The following is a 14,094-nucleotide window of genomic DNA, read 5'->3' as shown; positions in this document are numbered from 1 at the left end:
CATCTCTAGCTTCATTTGAGAAGCAGCATAGGCTGGTTTGTGCTTCCCTTTTGCTTTGAAAACTTTACATGGTGTTCCAGGAGACAGTGAGAATCATAAAATGCCTAATGTAGAGCCTTGGGAGTTAATTAGTTCTTGATAACTAATAATATTATGGCCGAGAATGCAGGGAACACTCCAGAGATTTAAAAAAAAAAAGCATCTTTCTAAGGATTACAACATCCCCAGGAGACACTGCCAATTCTCCAAAGAGAGAAGAAACAATCTGCCTTTCCTATAGCAATCAAGGCTCTAGTAATTTGTGCTCTGCATGTATGCTTCAACACAACCTTCCTCACTCCTAGAGTTTTCTTAGCACAAGTCAACTAGATACAGAATCTTTCATTCTGTTGTTCCTCCCAATGAATTACTGGGAGGAAATCACAGAATAGCACACACTGCTTAACATTAACAGCAATGTTTGGTTTCACAGAAGGAAATAGATGCAAATTATGAAACTGAGTATGATGGAAGCAGCATTGTAATTCCAGAACGAAACGGCTCCTAGGCAATCTGAAGCCTACTTAGCCTTTCTGTTTCCATTTTCATCTTAGCAGATTCTGACATGTTAACTACAGAAACCAAGATTGATGGTGTGATTTGAAGCCATATCAGAGTGTCGATGCTAGCCAAACAGCTCGAGTAAAGCTGTAGTGTCTAAAGAAGGCATACAGTGAGCAGAGCTGGGAAACATTCCTCTCCTCCTGCAGCAAGACAGGAACCTTTGCAACAGGAAGAAACATCCCATAGCTCAGGGACCATCGCTGCAAGATCTGTCCCCTACTTCCCAAAAAACAAGCACATCTTGGAACCTGAAAGTCTTTTGGGACTGTATGTGAAGTCTAACAATATTTTCGACATTTAATGCCCAAGATAAGAGTACCCCAGAGGGAAAAAAGAGTGCAGCTGGTTTTGGAGCACTTGGGACCACCCAAGCTGTATCCTCTGTGTTTGTGGATGTGCCATGAGGTGAAAGAGCAATTTAAACATGTGTGGGATATTATAAAGACTTAAATAACTAAGACAATATGAGGAAGCAATGTAATGTATGTAGTTCAAAAGGACTATGAGGTAGAAAGCAAATTTCATGTGAAGGTACTTTAGTGTGATATGTATATTAGGCTTATGAAAATTTAAAGTTACATATTCACATTTAATTAAATTCTACTGTAGTTGAGGGTCATCAAAACTATTTTCCCTAAAATTCACTTGCACAAAGCAACTGTTCTATGTTCTGACTTCTAACCTTTGTTATAGAAAGCAGATTAAACTACTGTTATTTATTTCATGATTGTTACAAAATATTCTGATATCTTTCCCAATTAAAAAGAATAGAATGAAAGATCTTGAATCAATTTACCTGTACTAAGAAAAGACAATGTTTATATTAAATCGAATGTAGGAAAAACAAAATAAAAACGCCAGGCAATATTTGGAAACAATATAGGTATGCAATAGAACACCACAAGTTAAAAGACAAAATATATGTTTATAAAGTACCCCTTTCTACATGTGCTATAATTCCAAAATATCTTTTTTTTAATATGAAATAAATTCTGTTGTCTTACATTCCTCATGAAGATAGTTTATCGCTTTCACACAGAAACCTGGCACTCCTTTGTATGTGGAAATACTTCATTTTAAGATATTTCCTTCCTGATGTATAGACAGACCATTTGCCATAAAACAAAACAAATTCAAACAAAACAAAAACCAATTCATCTGCTGGAGAAGTGTCCCAGTTTACCATAGACATGAGACTATATGTCATGTTTTACTTTAAGGGTGTATTAAGCACAAATGAAACAGAATAAATGATGTGTCCACAAAGCAAAATATTAAGTAGCTTGTTCACTTCTGTAGAAGCATTGTGGTAGAAAATATCAGTGCTTTCACTTTTCTTCCCACTTGTAATAGAAGGCAGGTTCATGGTCCTATTCTCTGGCCAGATGTGAGCTAATACTTGGACAAAGACAATGGCCCTATGTGGCTCTAAGCATTAGCCTTGTACATGGTGATTAAGAGTATGGAATAATCTGTATCTTTGGAAAACCAAAAAGAAAATAATTTGAATTGTATTTGTTTTTCTTTGTGATGAATCATATACTTTCAAATATGTGTTATTAAAAAGTATGGGTGCTCAAATAAACTGATTCTTATTCATGTAGAATGAGCCTTCCAACTCCGTTTTTCTCTTCCTTTTAACTCTAAACAGAAAAGAACTGCAGCAGTAGGTGAGGGAAGACATGCCCTACAATTGCTGGCTGTGCTGATGCCAGTCCTCTTGATTGCCATGGCCTATCATAGACAGTACCTTGGGCTGGCTTTGTTTTTACTTTTCCCATTTGTTCTACAAGAAAACTTGGGCTAATGAAAGACCACAGAGCAAAGAGAAAAAAACAAGAAGTTTGGTTGAAAAAAATCTCTCATGTGATATCAAATATATTTCTCACTTGTGATAAGTCATGCTTGCTAACAGTCCTTACTGCTAACAGTAAGAAATGTGTAAGTCCCAGAAGCGAGGATGAATGTCTATGTTAGGGTCCATACTTAACATGTGTGTAAACTCTGGGGTAAAGCACCAAAGGGAAGGAGGAAGGCAAAAAGAGAAGGGAGGAAGGGAGGTGAGATTGTTCGTCATGATATACCCAAGGGAGCTGAGAGACTGGTTGGTGATTGTGGTCTTGACTAGGATGACAGAGAAGGAAAGGGAGTGAGAATAAGAGCAATCATCCATCCATCCATCCATCCATCCATCCATCCATCCATCCATCCATCCACCTACCCACCCAAACCATCCGCTCATTATTCAGAAGAAACTTCCCATTCCTAGGAAAGTCCTGGGTGACATTGAGTGACATCAGCCACATACCAGCAGCAGCAGCTGTGTCTTTTCACCACTATAACATCTTAGGCAAATAGTTTTATGACTTAGTTATTTCAGATCATGTCAAACAAGAAATAGATCCAATTTTGTCTCATTTCAAATCTCAGGACTCAGTGATCACTATGTCATGGTGGCTCCACTAAGCAGCACAGTTAAGATATATTTGCATCCAATTATAGCACTTGCTTCTTCTTTATTAAACAATTTTTTCATTATTTGAGAATTTTATCTCTAAATATAATGTTTTATAATCCTATCAACTTCCTTCCCCAAAACTCCTCCAGGACTCCTGTCTCAACATCCCCCTTCAACTTTAAACCCAGAAATCCGAATTGGAACTACCTACATAGGCATTGAAATGAGTGTGGGGCAATCTACCAGAGAATGGGCAATCCTGCAGAGGACACACTCCTAAAGCAAAAATACTCTCTTTTTCTCAGTGGCCATCAACTACAAATAGCTCCTCATCCATCAGTTGAGTCTAGGACAAAATTCTCTTCTAAAACATAGATATAATCAAGAGATGTAATATGGTAAACTGTTATTGATAGTTCAGAATATATTGCAAACCATTTTGGTATATATTCTACTTTTTATAATTTTACTATGAGCAACTCTTTAATATTCTTATTGTAATTGACCAAAGGTTACAGAATTATATTAAGAATTAAGGGCTTACTCTACCTGTTTAAACTAATGTTGAGTTCAACAAAATCATGTCTGAACTCTATGTATTTCTTCTCTTTATATCTGCTTGAAAATATAAACATTTTTTAGTTGTTGTTGTTTGTTTGTTTTATTTTTAGGTTGTGGAAGGTTTTTTTTGTTTGTTTTTTTTGTTTTTTGTTTTTTTTTTTTGTTTTTTTTGTCTGTTGACCATAGGCATTCTTTGATGGTTTCAGAGGAGAGGTAGCCATAGAGGTTTGGAAAACTGTTGAAAGTGCCAGAGGGAAACAAGCCTGAAGGCAAGGGTTATAAGAGTTTAACATTTCATGAAAAAAAAACAACAACATTTTTTCTTTCTTCTGAAGCAGTATCTAGAAAATTAGTAATTAGTGAATTAGTAGTGACCACATCTAATAAAATTAGCATGACTCTACGTAAGCTGGCATGTATGTGTGTACACTTAATCCATTACACACTTTCCTATGCTTCCCACCCCCAACACATGATGTTACTGACAGATTGCAACCTAGAACATGCTTTCCTGTTCTAATACAAATGGGTCTGCATTTTCTTTTAAATTGGCAAGGTTAGAAAACAGACTCGTCATAAGTGTGTAATGTCTTGAACCAAAATAGACTTCCTTAATGATTTGTTTTCTCCAATTTCACCACAAAATGTAATACAGCCAACAAAAGAGCTATTCTTCCCCCTCATATAATAACATGTTATTCAACAATCATGTAAGAAAACCTATACATAAGAATGCCAAGAGTATGAAATTGAGTTTCTAACTGAACTGTTTGGGAAGAAATCTTTTCTCTTTCCCCTAAAGCTTTACTCTGAGAGCTTGAGTGAAATGATATAAATATCTAGGAATACACAGTTTTGCTTTCCTACTGTAATATGCTTATAGAAGTAGTTACAGTTTACTTTATAACATGGATCACTAAAAACATTAACCATAAAAATATACAAAAATACAAACAAGTGCTCTGTGTGTTCTTTATTTTGCAGCAAATCAAAAAAGAAAATAAAAGATTTAATTGCTTCTGTCTTTGTGAGGTCAAACAGCTCCTAATATGGCTAGGGTAAAGGCACCTTGTGTCTGTGGGCCAAGGTAAAATTGTGCCTCAGGAAGATGGACAAGTATTGTTGGCAGGACAAACAGAAAGTCTACCTTGTACAGGAAATTATAATAGATGGATGAACTCAGTCTGTTTCTTCTTTCTTTTGTTTAAAAAAAAAGTGCAAAGGAGAAACTGCAATGCTATGACTCCAAAAAAAAAAAAACAAACAAACAAACCAGAAAAACAAAACTGAATGCACTAGTGTTTGGAAATGCAGTGCTAGCCTTAAGAATACAGCTCATCATTTCAGACCAACAGAACTCTGCAGGCTAAAGAGTGTATGTCACCTGAATTCATGCTGATACATGTGAACCTGTGGGATAAATACAGCAATGAGTATTCATAATACCCAATATACAAGTACCTCCTAGATCTGCTACATTTCTACAGAACCTAAGTTTCAAATGTTTAAAAAGTTAGAATATCAGTGACAGACTGCTTGAATGACTCAGTCAGTTTTTCTTAAAGTAAGATTTTTTTTTCCTTCAGAAAAACAAGAGAAGAAATGCTGGCTATTTGTAGTAAAAACACTAATGCACATACCTATATAAATGTATTACAAGCATGTACATTTACACACATGGTATCAAGTAAGTGGATCGGTTTTTGGTTTGCTTGTTTTTGTTTCGTTTTGTTTTCCATTTTGGAGTTAGGTGGAGAACCTGGGCTTAAATCTTAGATCATAATTTATTACTTACATGACCTTACATGAGTCACTTTATCCCTCTATGCCTCAATTAAGAGATCAAACCACCTATTTTACAGAGAAACTACTAAGAAACAGCCATAGCACAGGAAAGACTCAGTATTCTACAGTGCAACTGTTAGTACCTGTTCTTTATATAAACTCAAGCTAGTACTATTCAATGCACTTTACAGGATTTGTGAAAAGTCTCTGGCTGTAACTTGCCATATCAAGATAGTAAAGCTGAAGACATTTCTTGTTAAAAGAACATTTCTTCATACCCATTCAGACTGTGAGAAGTGAATGCACTAGGGATAATAATATCATCACTGGAGAAAATTAGGGAAGGCAAATATAGATTAGGATGCTTCATGCTAAGCAGAAATTAGTACTGTAAACTTGAATATTTATTTTAGTAATCTGTGAAATGATAAATGTATGTATTGCATAAAACCTTGTCTGGAACAGATAGGAAAGTTCTCTTTGATCACAAAATCATTATTTTATGAGTACATATTTCTTAATGATTAAAGTACATAAGCTGTGTATCTTTGATTCAGCATTAACAAAATAAAACTGAAAGTCTTGAAATATATTTAGCAAAAATTATAAACAGAGAAAGTATTTAGAGTAGTTATCTGCCATGTGTTACTGAACTAATAAAGATATAAACTTCATAAGGAAAAAGAAAAATATGAATAAAAAATCCTTTGGCAATAAAATCATGCACACAAAAAGCACTAAATTTCACAATCAAAATCCGAGAATTTTACTCTTTGGCAGTCAAACAAAAATTCCAGGAAAATAGTTTAAATTCCACTCACAAAATTCAAGAGTAGCTAGCTATAAGACATTATTTGCAACTATAAGAAATAAAAATTTTGTGTGGACCTCATCAATGACTGCTTATATACTCCCACGAAGCTTAAACATATTTTTATTTAATAATTCAGTATATAATTATTGCTTGTTACAGGATCCTGAGATTCATCTACTTCTTGCAATTTCACATATTAGAAATTATATATAGCTGTATTGTAATTCTAAGGCTCCTAAGTCTATTAAAAATTTAAGGTAAGAAAATTTTATCTGCAGGGATATGCAATGCTCTTGATGTTTCCAGGAGAAAGGGATGTTTATAGGTAGTCAACTAATTCATGTCCACTGGAGAATAAAAAAATTCATTTAGTTTCTAAAATTATAATAAATAACAGTTTATACAATGTTCTGCATCTTTGATGAAAAATGCACCCTCCTAAATCCCTTTTTCCTCAATATCATTAATCAGTTAACAGTATCTCTGCCTATATCCCTGTGATGACAAAGGGCTGTTCATATTTCCTCAGTGGCTCTGTACACTTAGGTATAATTGGGATTTAAGCTCAGAGACATCTGCCCTTAACCTGTTGGGCAACACAGAAAAGTTGCAGAGTCTGTATGTTTCATATAAGAAATTAAAATAAAACAAAACAATATTTGTGAAAAGTGTTTATAAAAAGTTACCCAGTATGACTTACATTTGTAGGCAATACATTCATTCATACATACACACACACACACACACACACACACACACACCCCAATTATTGCTATCTCAGAAAGCAAGGCTATCTTGAGGGAAAATAATTATTACAACAAACAGCATAGAAACATTCCTTTTCATTGCTGGATGAACAGAGGGAGTATTTGTTTCTTGTCCCCTGGCAAAACTGAAAGAAAAAAAAAAAACCCTAGCACGTCAAAAGATAGTAGGTCTTCCCAGTGGCTCAGGAAGAAAAATAATTCTAAACTATATTTTTCCCAGCATCCCCAGCCCATCTCCTTTACAGCTAAGAAGACAGTTTTAGAACTAGCAAGTCCAGGGCTCTGGCAGAGTGGCTGCTGCTGCTGGCTTCAGGCATCAGGCCTTAGCAGGCCAAGATGGACAGGAGTGAGGAAGTGACTGGCGTTTCTTTGGTAATGAAATCCTGGTATATATAAACTATAGGAAACTCAGTGAAAAAGTAAAAGAAGTGATTGTCCACATTTCAAATGCCTTAGTGTATGAACTGTGTAACTGTCATTCACAGACCGGCTGTGAACAATTTTATTCTTTTTTTCCTTTTAAAAATCATGCTGAGGACAGAGATGTTTCTCTAGTAAATGGTACTCAAAACTGTCAAAACATAACTATGACATAATACAATTTTTCTTAGGAAATCTTGAAAGCTTGTAGTCTGAAATTTTAAGGAAGCCTTGGTTCATTCCCCAAGGCTTAGGAAGGACAGCTTTTCAGACTTCACTATAGCAGTAAGCTCAGTCTTGGAGGGGAAAAAGAGGCCAGTTCTGTATGCACATCTGTTTCCAGTGTGATGCTGGTATGCAAACTATTGTCTATTGGAAGTGTGTTGTGGTAACGTTTGCCAGGGTTAAAGGCTGGGTCAATTTGATCAAGAAGCTAAAATTAGCTTCTGTGTGTTTTCCTGAAAAGAAAAAAAAATACTGTAAAGCTCTTTGTTTTCCTTCAAGTGCCGTTCTCAGATTTCAGCTTCTGGTGTGTAAACTACCAGGAAACAGACGGCCATGACAACTGACTGCTTGTTCACTGAGTCTTGTGTAATAAAATGGTGCCACTCTTAACAGAACAGGATGGATTCAGAAAAGACCAGCTTTTGACCTAACTCACACTTTTCCATTCAAAATATTCATATTATATAATTATTTAACACAAATGTATTCTAGATACATTCGAAAATGTGTGATGGCTAGGCAAAGCCCAATGGCATTAAGAAACTCATTCTGAGAAGCCCCCGGAGTAAAGGTTAGGTCACATATTCTTGGTAGTTTGGACAGTGTCAGATTATTTTCAAGGAAGCAAGTTTCTTAAGATGAAAATGAGGGGGAAATACACTTAAAATATCACAAAATCACTAATAATTTGACAAATTTACGAAGAAAAGAATCGTGGAAAGATAAGTTTCATTTGATAATTTATTTTTGTGTCATTAGATATATCAAGAAAAATATTAAAATATCTCTAGTGAGCAAGAAGAGCACTTTAAAAAAAAGATTCTTAGTATTTAAAGCTCCAACAGGCAGAAGAGACGAGAGAAGAGACAGTATCTGTTAAAACATCACAACGAATACATACACTGAAAATAGAATGTATTTATTTTTAATTTTTAAGCAAGGTACCATATATAATCTAGGATGGCTTCTGGTTTAAACACCCTGTTCCTCAGGCTGACTGTAGACCTGCAATGCTTTGCGCCTCAGTCTCCCACGAGCTGGAATCACAGGCTTGTGCAATGCTATTTATGTCCTCAGATACTTGGTTTTTTTTTTCTTGCATGAAGTCAGATTACTCTATCTATTCAGACTTTAGTAAAAGGAATTTTAAATATTTTACCCTCTTAAGTATTACTATTTAAAATAAGCTATACTGTAAAATTATTGTAAATACAAAAATATTACATGTATTTTATGCAAAAAATATTCCCCCCACAAAGAAAAATCTGGGAGACGTCAGGTTTGTTTTTGCTGTTTTTATTTTAATTATAAAATGTCAGTGAACGTAAGTCAATGTAGTTCTGTCACTGTGAAGATATTATAATGTGCTCATTTATACTTTACAATTTCCATTTTTTTCAGTATGATCTTATCTCCTCAACTTCAGTAACCTTTTGTGCCTTTTAAATTAAAAACTCACTAAAAAATATTTAGTGATATAGAAATGTGTAAAATGCTTTGAGAAGCTTATTTACAAACAAAATCTACCTATTTGATAAAGGTGCATAACATGATCTAACTCTAGAATTTCATGCTGTATGGAAGAAAACCATTAATGGTTGATCTTTTCCTTGGGTCAGAAATTATTATAAAGAACTAGGCACTATATATTTTGATAAAAACTAATAACATCCCTTATTTCTCTTGTTTGGTTTTACCAATTCTTCCATTTAAAACCTGGCATGTTTTTGCAGAGCTTTGTATAAAAAGGGAAATGATGGGGAAAATGGGAAAAAATATGAACAGACCCATCAGGCCTACAGCTCTTCAGAAGATATTTTCTTGATGGCAGCCTTGCTGGCCAAGAGCCTGGTCTCTAAGGCCCTGCACAATTGAGAAGTCACCATCTCTTTACTGGCATCTCTAAACCTGTGACCCCGTTGCTCTTCCTTTTCTATCACATGCTGTTCTCTGGTAAATTTACCAACTATTATGTCTTATATTTGTGTTTCTACATCTTTTTGCTTGTTCATTTGAAACAGAGTCTCCCTCTGTAGGTCAGGCTAGTCTAGAGCAGGTGATCCTCTGGCCTCTCAGCTTTCTAAGAACTTAGATTACAAGTATGTGCCATCATTCTCAGTTTGTCTCAACAATGTTTAACTCAGTCACAGGCAGTCCATGGAGACACTTGAAGCCCATCTTGATTCTTGCACTCTGTCAAAAATTTATTAGTGAATGTATATTTTTAATTCTGAATTTAAAAATTCCCTCGAAAGTTGCTTGACTCATAAAACAAAACACTGCTACTACTCTTTTTCCCTTCCCACACCAAAATAGCATCTGTTTTCTAAAAAAATAAAGGATTTATTCTTATTTTTAGTGATGTGATTTGATGTGATGTGTGTGTGTTTGTGTGTGTGTGTGTGTGTGTGTATCTGTCTGTATTATGTGCATGTAAGTGCAAGCGCACTTGGAGGCCAGAAGAGGACATCAGATCCCCTAGAGCCAGAACTACAGATGGTTGTGAGCTGCCATATTAGTGTTTGGAATTAAAGTTGGGTCCTCTTCAAGGGCAGCATCTGGTAATTAACCAAGCCATACTTCTTGCCCCTGGATGGTTCTACTTGGTGGCTGAGTGTATGGAAGGGCTAGCTTCATTTGTCTCCATCAACTTTCATGGGCCCTTCCACAGGTCTGTCGGAGTTTTTCCTCCTATGACTCTTAGTGAGAAATCTGAGCCATGTTGATTTATCTGCATGCACTTATCTTTACCCTCAATTTCTTATGTATCTTTTTTGTTTGTTTGTTTTATGTCTTTGCATAGTTTTAGTTCTCATGTTTCTGTGGAAATATTTATTTTAGCAATTATATGTTTTACTACTCAAGTATTCTCTCTTGTCCTTTGATTATTGCTTTTATAGTATCTAATTCTATGTAATGAAGATTATGTTCTGTTGAATACCTCTATGGAGAGGAGCAAGCCAAGCTGCAGACCTCTGTATGAGGCTGAACTCCGACAACATACGTAGGGCTCAGCTGTTATACTGAGGATCTCCAAAGACATGACTAACCATTTAGCCTTAGGAGTGCACCATGTAGGTTTTACCCTCTGTGTTCTGGGATCTTCTATCCTCCTATCTTTTACCTTTATGATACGTAAGATGTGTCCCACAAACAGTACCATATTTATCAACCGTTAACTTCCTCAGCACACAAAATCTCAGTGTTGCCTGAATTGCTACCATGATATGTGAAAGCTTGAAAAGTGCTCTTTTAAATCACAGCTTACATTTTATTTACTCCACTAAGATGACTGAATTGCTCTTTTTTGAATAAATGGACAAAATCCCTGGCCCATTCTTCTCTTTAATGTTGTAAGTATAGACATCTTTTATCCTTTTCTGTGTTTTGAATGGAGCCTATGGAGTTAGAAACCAATGAATGTGTTCATCCCACTTCCTTGAACTGGAATCCCAATCTCATTACAAAAGACCTCTCACCTCTCTCATATTTTCTTAACTATTTCATTTGGAACAACCAGGTGTTTGTTTGTTTTTTTAATGGAACATTTAAGCATCTGAAAAGAAAATTTTTGAATGTTAAAATTAAATGCCAGTGTATGAGTCATACAACTTGTAACAAAGGAGGCTAAGAAATTTATCAAAAGTAGTATAAACTGCAAAGATCTAATAATGCTGATACTAAATGGTGTAAATTCTCTTAAAGACAATGTTAAAATGCAGTGAAAAGGGAGAACAAAAAAAGTCCCTAAATCAATGTTATAGAGATGGTTTACACTATAGAACAAAGACTCCAAGACTCTGTTCTATACAAGGACAAGTTTAAAACTAGTAGTTTTCAAATAACTTAGATGGCCTTAAAAGATACAGTCCTGCAAAACCTGCAGGTAACTTCAGGGGACAAATGGTGGTGACAGGTAACAACAGAGAACTAGCGAGAAACTGCTTCAGAAAATGAAAAATGAAAAAAAAGTATAGTATACATATTTTTCAAAGACTATATGTACACAACTATGTATATGTATGTATACTTGTGTGATTTTAAATGTCTATATAACAATGTTGAAAATACATCATGAGTAGACACTTCTCCAAATGGTTTCTTACCAATGTTGCCTGTTCATTATATTTTCCATGTGTACATATATATGTGTACACATGTATATAATTACATATACGTGTTGAAATCAGAGAACAAATTTGGATATCATTTTTCAAGAACCATCTATCTACCCTGGTGGGTCTTCAGTTTTATATTGAGACAGGGTCTCTCACTAGACTGGAACTGACTGAACTGGCTATGTTAGCTGGCCAGTGAGACTCAAGGACCCATTGGTCCTCATCATTTTAATGCTATGAAGACAGCACGTGTCACTCACTATGCCTGGACTTTTAAGTAGGCTCTGGGGATCAAATTCAGGTCTTCAAACTAGTGTGGTAAGCGACTAATTGAACTATTTCCTCAATGCCACCTAATTTTATAATTTAATCAATGAATATTCTCTCCAGAAAAGTAAGGGAACCATGTCACATCATATTCTAAGTCACTTTAGATAGAATTACAGATGGTGCTTAATACTTCATTAGTGCCACCCCCTGAAGGGGAAAATTATTATAATTTTAAAATATAAAACTTTTATAAAAGAATTATCACCTGTATATTGCTTCTAAAAAATTTTCCTAGCCCTAACTGAGGTTAGTTGGTTTGTCTCTGTGTCTCTGCTTCCTCTCTGTGTGCATGTGCACACACATATGTAGTACTGTATCTTCTTCCTTGGTCTTTGGATTTAAAAATTATTTTCCAGAGAACAGTGTTCATTGCTTTATCCATTACTCTTTTCCTTTAAATTAGTGCTGTCCAATATGATAGTCATTAAGTACTTTTTAAAATTTCTATCTAGTTTCAAATTTAAAACTACATTAATTAAAATAAAGTTAAAGAGCCAATTATTTAGTTACAATAAACATATATGAAATGTTCAGATTCCTCAAGTGGCCAATGTGCACCATCTGAAAACAGTATAAATACAGAAGAATATGCATCATCTAATAGAATTTCATTAAATGCATGTGTTGTAGATTAGGGGTTTGCAACCTTCATTCTATTGGAATTATATATCAAATCACTATTAGTTCTAAGTGTGTGTGAGTTTGTGTGTGTGTGTGTGTGTGTGTGTGTGTGTATTTCTTGTTCTAAGAATTAAACCAGGGTTTCTCACATGCTAGGTAAATACTCTAACACTGAACTATACTTCTAGTCTTCACCTTCTGCATTTTGGATGTTTTAGTAGCCTCTGGCCTTTATAGGTAAAGTGACTCTCCCCATTAATATTAACAAAGTTATCTGCACACATTGCACTGAATTCAAAACCACTTCACCAAACATATGGAAATGTATCCACTTAAGTAAGTATCTACATATTCAATCACTCTAAATATAATCAGTTGTAATGCCTGGCATACCACAGAGAATCAGTATATAATTAGGACTGAGAAACAAGAGATGGGTAGGAAAAAATAAGAAATTTGTATTTTCCAACAAAAGAAAACTAAAAAGTTTTTCTTGTTAAGAAAAGAACAACCAGCTAACAGAAACTCTTTGATAGAGTCATTTTTGCCTAAGACAGAGAGCATTATGAATTATACATGGCATCTTTTCAGAAATCTGTACCCGACAATTATTAGCCAGATAATATTGTCTGGCATTGATATAGAATTAAGTACCAGGACATCTCAGAGATAAGGAATGCAGAAGTACTGTGGTAATAGATAATATATGTAGCGTGCATTAATATAAGGTAATTTTCACAAATATGCCAGAAAAAGAATCTCCTCTTCATTCAAATCTAGAAAATGACAGGGTACTATGGCTTGTTTTAAACTGTTCCTTGAAAACAACTCCACAAACACAACATAATCCTGTTGGCTTTATTTTGCTGATGTAGAGCAGGCTTAATATTTCCAAAGTAACCTAGCAGTTACTCTGTTGAGGCCATTTGTAAATTGTATCCTGATAGACTACCATATCATCATTATAGGACTAGAAGTTAATGGCTTTTATGCCTCTAAATCATTCCATTGGCCAAAATGGCCTCCTGATGAAGAGCTTGATCTCCCAGCATGAACACGTTTCTTCATGTTATACCTCTGGAACCAAAGGACAAATCAAATCATTGGCTGGGTCCTCTTTTCCCTTGATTGGGTGGTACTATCATCAAAGTGTTGGCCTTGGACAATTAGTGCTGCATGATAATGGGTCATTTCTTAAGTCTCTCTGGAAAAATAAGGACTAGCTTTAATCCCAGTACTTGGGAGGCAGAGGCAGGTGGATTTCTGAGTTTGAGGCCAGCCTGGTCTACAGAGTGAGTTCCAGGACAGCCAGGGCTACACAGAGAAACCCTATCTCGAAAAAACCAATAAAATAAAATAAAATAAAATAAAATAAAATAAAATAAAATAAAA

General features: G+C 35.1%; 1 protein-coding gene across 1 annotated transcript in view; it reads right to left on the bottom strand.

The window, feature by feature from the left end:
• Gmds (GDP-mannose 4,6-dehydratase) overlaps positions 1-14,094 on the bottom strand; it is a 525,382-nt gene that overhangs the window by 177,127 nt on the left and 334,161 nt on the right. The gene's annotated exons all lie outside the window — the stretch shown is intronic.

This window comes from Grammomys surdaster, unplaced genomic scaffold (assembly GCF_004785775.1).
Source record: "Grammomys surdaster isolate TR1022 unplaced genomic scaffold, NIH_TR_1.0 258, whole genome shotgun sequence".
Taxonomy (NCBI): domain Eukaryota; kingdom Metazoa; phylum Chordata; class Mammalia; order Rodentia; family Muridae; genus Grammomys; species Grammomys surdaster.
This window is presented reverse-complemented; position numbering and strand designations above follow the sequence as displayed.